This window comes from Phocoena sinus, chromosome 6 (assembly GCF_008692025.1).
Source record: "Phocoena sinus isolate mPhoSin1 chromosome 6, mPhoSin1.pri, whole genome shotgun sequence".
Classification (NCBI taxonomy): Eukaryota; Metazoa; Chordata; class Mammalia; order Artiodactyla; family Phocoenidae; genus Phocoena; species Phocoena sinus.
This window is the reverse complement of record NC_045768.1, coordinates 8,125,371-8,135,066: the sequence shown is the minus strand read 5'-3', so window position 1 is coordinate 8,135,066 and position 9,696 is coordinate 8,125,371. Positions and strand designations below refer to the sequence as shown.

The 9,696-nt window shown below is 42.9% G+C and overlaps 1 pseudogene; it reads right to left on the bottom strand.

Moving 5' to 3' along the window:
- Window positions 1-6,134: 6,134 nt before the first annotated feature.
- On the bottom strand, window positions 6,135-6,442 carry LOC116756061 (annotated as a pseudogene).
- Window positions 6,443-9,696: the final 3,254 nt, after the last annotated feature.

Here is a 9,696-nt window from a genome sequence, read left to right as displayed (position 1 = left end):
TCATATCATAGGAATCTATCTATATACACATACATAATAAGAATATATAGATATATACACATAGTATGGGATTTTAGACACACACACACACACATACACATGTATGTATATAGATGTAAAACATTTACACATGCATATGTATGTGTGTATATAATTTCTTCTGAATCATTTGAGTGTAAATTTTATACATCATGGTTCTTTACCCTTAAACATTTCAGTGTGTATTTCCTAAGCAGAGGGATAGTCCCTTACATAACTACAGTTCAGGGGTTTTTTTGTTTTTTTTTCTTTTGCGGTATGGGGGCTTTACCTCTCTGAGCCTCAGTTTCCTCATTTGGACATGAAGGTAAAAGTGGCACCTCTATCACAGGGGTGTCTATTGATCCAATAAACCAATGCTTGTAGAATATTGCTGGGCACATAGCACTTGATAACTTGTTATTTGTGGTTCAGACATAGGTGAGGCAGCAGGTATGGATGGGAACTGGCACAGAACCGTCCAGATTCTTTTCCTCCCATGAGCCCCGACACAATCCTTCTTCTCTTGGCCATTTAAAGCTCTTGTAACACTTTATTCTATTTTCTGGATGCCTCCTTACCTGACAACTGCCTAAGAGCAAAGATACCCCCTGTCAACTTAGCACCTGGCATAAAGGAACTAAGAAGGAAGGAAGGAAGGAAGAGGGAGGGAGGGAGGAAGAGGGAGGGAGAGAGGAAGGAAAGAAGGGAGAGAGGAAGGAAGGAAGGAAGGAAGGGAGAGAGGGAGGGAGGGTGTTCTTATCTGTGGTCTTACAGAAGAGGTGAGGTCCCCTGGTGAGATGCCAGTGCTGGGTTGGGGGGGTTGGAAATGAGGATGAGGTTGAAGATTCCCAGTTTTAGGAGTATAAGGTGAGGGGAACAGGAGGCAAATGAGGTACTAGTCTAGGGTGCACAGTATAAGAGGTGGGTGCCAAAACTTCAGTCACCAAGACAAATAATAGTTCAATGCAATATATTTTAAAAATCAAAATTAGGGCCAAAAATTCCATAGTGAGCAAAATATCAAAATTCTAAACAAAACCAGGATTCATAACAGTGCCTGCTGAGCCACGTTGGAGCCTGGGGCAAAAGGAAAAATACAGATGTCATCGCCCTCGTCCTGGCCCGCAGGGTCCTGTGGTTCTTGCTGGTTACCTGCAGGTGGTGAGGTCAGCCTGGTTTTAGAAAATAGTCTCTGCTAGTCTTTTGCTTTTCGGATCTGTGGAATTAAAGTAGATGCTGACCTGGCGGGATGGGCAATCTATGATCTTGAATAAGTCTCTTCTCCTCTCTGGGCCTCAGTTTTCCTGTCTGTAAAGGGGTAGGAGCTCAAATTTCATTTCTAAGCTCAAGCGTCTCAGCCCTGAGTCCTCGTTTGCCCTCATCAGGCCACACCATTTGGAATGTAACTGTTTTCACTTTAGCACCCAATTTCAGCTTCTACAACCTCTGATTGGTTGAACACTCAATTACAAGAAACCTGTGAGTTTCTGAAGGGCAGAACCTCTACTGTACAAACCATTACAGCATTCTTAACGTGCATAGCATGGTATAGGCACTCACTCAATGCTTAAATAATGTTTTTTCTGGTTAAAAATTATCCATGGGGCTTCCCTGGTGGCGCAGTGGTTGAGAGTCCGCCTGCCGACGCAGGGGACACAGGTTCGTGCCCCGGTCCGGGAGGATCCCACATGCCGCGGAGCGGCTGGGCCTGTGAGCCATGGCTGCTGAGCCTGCGCGTCCGGAGCCTGTACTCCGCGACGGGAGAGGCCACAACAGTGAGAGGCCCGCGTATCGCAAAGAAAAAAAAAAAAAAAAAAAAATTATCCATGCCTTTTCTCCTTTAATGTGTTTATGTAATGAATTAAGTTAACTGTATTCCTAGTGACAAAATCTCTTATTTCTGGAGGTTGGGGGGAGACCCAAAAGTGAAAATGGTCTATAGTTTTCCTTTTTTTTAAAAAAATTATGTTTTAGTACTAAGGATATGCCAGTAAAATGGATTGGGAGTTTTCTACATTTTCCTATGATAAAACTCAGCTGTGAAACCATCTGGGCCTGGTGCCTTTTTCCACTTCCAATTTTTTATTTAAAATTTCAAATCTACAAAAAAACATCAGCACTCTTTACCTAGATTCACCAATTGTTAATATTTTATCACATGTTTTCTCCCTCTCTCTCTCTCTCTCTCTCTCTCACACACACACACACACACACACACACACACACTCACACACTCTACTTGGTAATGTGTCATCTTAACTTAGCTGGAACCAAGTTTCCTAGAATTCTCTCCCCTGAGTGGTTCCAAGTTAGGTTGGCAATAAAGTTAATTCGCTCAAGATTTGGAGGGAGCAGGCATTTTCTTATGCTTTGCAGTTTGATGAAAGGCCTCAAGCTCTTCTATAGCTGGCATGTGGTTGTCACTGACCTGCTAACTTGCCTTGTTGGTTTGGGGGCAGCACCCGGACCCGTAGCCTCCCTGGTTCCTGCTAGGTCGCCTCCTTTTGTTTCTCTGAGTCCCAGGCCAAGTATGTGTACAGCTCTGTGGTAAGGACACCAGTTCTCCTGCAGGTCACCTGCGTCATTGATGTTGGAGAGTGTGGGAGACAGATGTGAGCTTCAGTTTGTTCTTGTTCTCCCCAACTTCACATCCATCTCTCCTTTCCAACTACTGGCAGGTTTAGAGGGCTTGCACAGTCTGTTCCACCAGCACCCACAATTGCATGAGATCTAGTCCCTATTACCAACCCCTTATTCTATATCATTCATAGTGGCCCCGATTCTCTGGATCAAACACACACACACACACACACACACACACACACACACACACTTAAAAATTTTTTGTTCAACTATTTGAAAGGTGAAATGCAAACATTAAACACTTCAGTCCTGACTACATTTTTAAAAAAAGTATCTCCTAAGATTTAGGACATTTACCTACATAAACAAAATTCCATTATCCTAACCAAGAAAATTCCATTTTCCCACCCAACAGGAACTAGATATAATAATATTATCTAGTACACTTCCTATATTCAGATTTCTGAAACTGCCCAAATAGTGTTCTTTTAACTGGCTTTTTTTAAACTCCAGGATCTAATCAAAGACCCCCCAGTGCATTTGGTTGTCATATCTCTTTTATCTTTTAGCCTAGAACAGTTTTGCCTTTTATTTTTCCCTTTCATGACTTTGATTTTTTTTTAGGAGTCCAGATCAATTTTCTTGCAGAATGTCCCACCATCTCGATTTGTCTGTCTGTTTCTTCATGACTGGATTTAGGTTGAACATTTGGGGCTATAACACTACATAGCTGATGTTGTCTATTTCCCATTGCATCTTCTTAGGAGGCACTAATATTAGTTTGTCCTCTACTGACCTGGAGTCTTTTGCAATTGTCAATGGAAATAATCAATAATCAATAATAAAGAAAAGAGTTTGAGTTGAGCCAAGCTGAGGACAAATAACCCAGGAGGAGCCTCTCAGTAGCTCTGAGGACTGCTCCATCGAAGCATGGTTTCCAGCACAGTCTCCTGCCTCACCAGAAAAAAAGAACATACATCAAATTGACAGGACATTCCTTCAGGTTTTCAAAAGAGAAAGGTTTAGTATGTATACAGTGAGACAGTAGGACCCGGATGTCTGGGAAGGGAACTTTATCTTCAAGGGAATGTTAACATGCATGCCATAGAGAGGGAGTTATTTATCTTTATCTTTGAAAGGGACATTCTTTGCCTTAATTGTTGAAGTAGATGTGCTGTTTGCATTTGACAGGCCATGAGTCAAGCTGTTTTAGTTCACACAAAGTTCAGGGTGAACCATGTATAAGCCAAAATGACTTCCCTATACCTCAATATGTGAAAAATTTCCCCATCATTTCCCATTTTGATCACAAATCTTTTGATAGAAAGCATTAATGATTAAAATATTTGTCCCTTGATTCCAGGTGATTTGCTGCCTGCTCTGGATCCCTCATGTGCCTCAGTGCTAGGCCTCTTTTTTTTTATGTATATAGATTTTCCTAGTTATCTACACTGTGGTGGTTAATGAGATATAGTGAAAAGGCAGAGAGATATATGCTGATTGGGAGACACAGGTTATACGTATTATCAATTATATCAAATTGTCACATAAGCATTTTACCTGTGCTATTAGCAGTAGACTTAAAGCAAGCAGATACATGTCATGAGTAGCTTGATAGCCAGAAAAAGATTAATAATACATATTATGACAATGACAATTGTCTGGAAAGCAGAGTGAAAAAAACTGCCTAAAAAAAAAAAACCTGCCTATTTCTGAGGGAAGCCAGCTAAAAATAGTACAAAAACTAAAATTAAGAACTCTGGGCACGGGCTTCCCTGGTGGTGCAGTGGCTGGGAGTCTGCCTGCCAGTGCAGGGGACATGGGTTCAAGCCCTGGTCCGGGGGGATCCCACATGCCGTGGAGCAGCTAGGCCCGTGTGCCACAACTACCGAAGCCCGCACGCCTAGAGCCCGTGCTCCACAGCAAAAGAAGCCACTGCAATGAGAAGTCCCTGCTTGCCACAACTAGAGAAAACCCACACGCAGCAACAAAGATCCAACACAGCCAAAAATAAAATAAATTAAAAAAAAAAAAAGGAACTCTGGGCACAAATTTAGAGGGCCCTTTAAGGATTTTTGCAAGGTTACAGTTTACTAATTTCAAGCTCTCCTTGAGAGAAGGTATTGATCCAAGTACACCAAGCAGTATTAACAACAGCACAGACACCTCCTTGGGCAGCAAGGAGATAATCTAAAGTAATACATTTGTCAAGTACCACATAAGCAGGAGTCTAGAGATCTTTGTTGGTCCCTAATAGCTCTTGCAGAGGCTCTGGCAATCTTACTGATGGTTTGGGTAAGATTTCTCATCATCACTTCTAGGTCAGTGGTACCAACTCCTAGCCAAGAGCCCCAAACCCTGAGGCGGTGGTTATATTGGCTTCTGAATCCTGCAGGGAGGTCACATCCCTGAGAATGGACACAGCTGTTACCTTCCTATTCAGAGGGATCCTCATCAGGGTAGTCTTCAACTAATGAGAGGGTTTTATGGATTGTTTGGTTTTTGTTTTTTGCTGTGATCATCAGGGCTAGAGTTTGAGCCAGTGAGCAATTTCAAGATAGTAATTAGAGTAGTCAAATATCCCAGGAGGCAGGGTCCTCCCATTCTCCAACTGTCTAAACATTCATGTGCCCAGGGCCAGTTATCACACCCACAAACAAATATAAATCCTTTAGAGGCACATAGTACTCCAGGTGTTGAGTCTTTTTTGGAAGGTATGTAACCAAAATTTTCTAACCATGGGTTAGTATATGGGAGTTTCCAATCAGTCAAATTGACCTTACAAGTAGGAAGAGGAGTGAGCCCTCCGTTAATCCAAGTATGTCAAGTTCTAATCCCATTGCATAAAGGAGAATTATATTTGCTATCAGCCTTATTATAACAGGTTGTCAGTAAGTATAGAGGATGGGAAAGAGAAATAAGTGGCACTGACCTTGCAAATTGTAATGTTTTGTGAAGACATTTTGACTAATATCATGGCCATAAGCATCAGATTGGTTACATGTGGGCCCCCCAGTGTCCTTTGGGATTGTTTCTAGTGGGGTCAGGAAGAAGCAAGGGACAGGAGAAGACTGGGTAAAGATGTGAACGTGGTAAGTGATCTGAGAGTTCTTTTCTGTGAGTCACAGTAAAGTTAAGCATAGTGGTAAAATTGGTTATGGGCACAACTACGGGGTCATTATATTTTACAAAGGACCCAGTAGGGGAATGGTGACATATCCAGCATATCCAGCCAGAGGAGGCAAGAGACTGTGACATTTGTACAATAACATTGCCTTTCCAAGGATGACAGTGAACTACACACATTCAAGACAACAGAGAAATTAGGAGAAGCTTTTCTTTTTCATTCATAAGATATTTATTAAAATAACACATTTAGGGGAAAAAAATCAATACAACTGTATACATCATTATGGAAAACTGTATACCATCATACAAAAAAGGATTTCATTTTGGGAAATTGATTCCTAATTTATGGCAAGTTTTACTTTCAGAAATAAAACCACAAAACAACACAATCTAATTCAATCTTAGAGGCTAGGATGCTGAGCAAGGAATGTTCTTGTTCTTTGTAGGAGCTCCTTCTTTACACTGGCAGGTACCAGGGCTCTGCCTTTCGGTGTGATTTCAGCCACCAAGTCATCAACAGTAACGTGTTCTAGTCCTTTTTCTTTAATTACCTCTTTACAGTGAGCCTTCAACTGATCCTTCCAGCCACATTCAATTAATTTAGCTCTCAGTAACTCTTTGAGGAGTTCTCTTTCTCCAGTTTCTCTATCAACGTTTGGTTAATTGCTGCTCTCATCTGCACATCTTTGTTCATCTTGCTAACCACCATCACTGCCGGCAAGGGCCGTCCCTTCCCAGCAACGAAATGACCCTTGTGCCGATGACCGTTACCTACAACATTCTTTGGCTGCCCAGACCTAGACCCCAGGAGAAGCTTTAAGATTAAAGAAAACATGGGGGGCCTTCCCTTGTGGCTCAGTGGTTGAGAGTCCGCCTGCCGATGCAGGGGACGCGGGTTCGTGCCCCGGTCCGGGAAGATCCCACATGCCGTGGAGTGGCTGGGCCCATGAGCCATGGCCGCTAAGCCTGCACGTCCGGAGCCTGTGCTCCGCAACGGGAGAGGCCACAGCAGTGAGAGGCCCACGTACCGCAAAAAAAAAAAAAAAAAAAAAAACAAAAAATCTCCAGGTTATAATCCATGATCCTTAAGGTCTTTGATTCCTGAGAACTCACTGTGAAAGAAATTACCTACCAACTTTTCATTTCCTTTAAGTGCCTTAATAAGACCCTGACAACAAGGTAATATATCTCCCTTGAGTAAGGTTGGTTCATATAGTCCCTCATGCAGTCACATAAGCCATCCTGCTATTATTTCAAAAGAGACAGCTGATGTTTACCAAGAGGTGAAGATCTAAGGTTGAGAAGCACTCATAGAAGAGCTTCACACCAATTGAGGTTTTCTGGGGTTTTTTTTGCAGTACACGGGCCTCTTACTCTTGTGGTCTCTCCCGTTGCGGAGCACAGGCTCCGGACGCGCAGGCCCAGCGGCCACGGCTCACGGGCCCAGCCGCTCCGCGGTATGTGGGATCTTCCCGGACCGGGGCACGAACCCGCGTCCCCTGCATCGGCAGGTGGACTCTCAGCCACTGCGCCACCAGGGAAGCCCGAGCGTTCCCCATTTTGACCACTCAAGAGGTAAGCTATCTTTTGTTAGATCTTCCTATTTTACCAAGTACTTGCATGTATGGGCTCCATAGGTATTGTACATGAAGCCAGTCGGAGTTCCAGTGGGTGGCTGCCCGTCCGGGAGCCGCTCAGCTTTAGAAGCACGATTTCCCATTTTCTTTCAGTTTTGTCTTTTTATAAAGTCTGAACAATTTCTAAGGTCAGAAGTGTGCTGCTTATGAGCTTAGCTCCTCAAGGTGTCACCCTTGAGTTGGTGCTGCTCTTCTGCATCTCAGTTTCTCTAGCTGGCAGTCTAAATCCAGAGCAGGGGCTCTGAGCACTGAAGGACCAGTTTGTGTGTGTGTCCCTGGGAGAGCCGTAAATAACTTAAAGTGTTATGATGGGTTTCCCTGTGGGACCACTACTCATCACCAGGATTAATCCTCAGATACTTCCACTAGGTTCTTAGTTGCCTGAGGACACCTTGTGCCCACAAGGAGCAAATATCCCTTTTCTTCAGAGACAAATAGGTTCAATTTCTTGTTTTGTTGTCAAATAGTTTGTTCAGACCATATGTACACAATCTTTCCAATTTAAGCCAAATTAAATAAGGCCATCCAACCCAGTTCACTCCAAAGTTCCTTCTAGGATTTCCCTGTGTAGGAAATCCCCCCCAGGTCCCTGCCTAGGAAATTCCTCCTAGGTCCCTTCCACCGAGGAATTGTATTGGTACTCCCTTAAGACTCCAAGTCTTAACATTTTAACAGCTCAGATAAAACTCAGGACTGTCTGATGGGATTAACAGATGTACAGTAACATATATAAAATAGATAAACGACAAGGATCTACTGTATAGCACAGGAATCTATATTCAATATCTTGTAATAAACTAAAATGGAAAATAATTTTTTAAAAAAGAATATAGGGCTTCCCTGGTGATGCAGTGGTTGAGAGTCCGCCTGCCGATGCAGGGGACACGGGCTCATGTCCCGGTCCAGGAAGATCCCACATGCCGCGGAGCGGCTGGGCGCGTGAGCCATGGCTGCTGAGCCTGCGCGTCCGGAGCCTGTGCTCCGCAACGGGAGAAGCCACAACAGTGAGAGGCCCGCGTACCGCAAAAAAAAAAAAAAAAAAAAAGAATATAGATATATACATATATATGTATAACCGAATCACTTTGCTGTACGCCTGAAATTAACACAATATTGTAAATCAATTTTACTTCAATTAAAAACAACTCAGAACTGTCCAGAATGAGGTCAGATACCAGGAAGAACTCACCCAAGCACCTGAAGGGTGCTGTGAAGCCTGGAGCTCAAGGGGCTTGTGCTTGGTACTGAGAGCTGGTCCAAAGTAGACCCCATGTGACCACTGGTGGGTTTCTCTGATATCCTGCAGCCTACGCCAAGCAATGTCGACAGAAATCATCAATAATCAATCCATAGTAAAGAACAGGAAAGAGTTTGATTCGTGCCAAGCTGAGGATGAAAGCCCGGGAGGAGCCTCTCAGTAGCTCTGAGGACTGCTCCATTGAAGCATGGTTCCAGCATAGTTTTCTGCCTTACAAAACAAAAAACATACATCACCTTGAACGGACTACATTCCTTCAGGGTTTGAATAGAGGTAGATTTAGTGTACACAGCGAGACAGCAGGACCCTGGTGTCTGGGAAGGGAAACTTATCTCCAAGTGAGTGTCAGCATGAATGCCATATTCTCATTTTCCACACAGATATTCTTTACCTTAACGATGAAAGTAGATGTACTGTGTGTGTTTGACAGGCCTTGAGTCAAGCTGTTTTACTTCACACGAAGTTCAGGGTGAAGCATGCATAAGCCAAAATGACGTCCCCATACCTCAATATATGAAACATTTCTCCATCAGAATGCAGTCACCTTACTTATCTTTCTAATCTCTTCCATGGTTCTTAGTCTGTTAAAATTTTCTACTTCCTAGCTCAATTTTGATAGTTTATATTTTGCTGAAAAATCATATTTCCTTTGGTTATTTCAACTTATTACCACAATATTTTAAATCATTACTTTAATGACATCCATATTTGTGTTTATCCTGCCTTTCTCATTCCTAAAGTTACATATTTTTTAAATTGGGGTATAGTTGTTTTACAATGTTGTGTTAGTTTCTGCTGTACAGCGAAGTGAATCAGCTATATTTGTGTGTGTGTGTGTGTGTGTGTGTGTGTGTATACACATATATATATATACCTCCCCTCTTTTTTGGATTTCCTTCCCATTTAGGTCACCACAGAGCATTGAGTAGAGTTCCCTGTGCTACACAGCAAGTTCTCACTAGTTACCTACTTTAAACATAGTAGGGTATATATGTCAATCCCAATCTCCCAGTTCATTCCACCCCTCCTTTCCCCCCTTGGTGTCCATACATTTGTTCTCTATGTCTG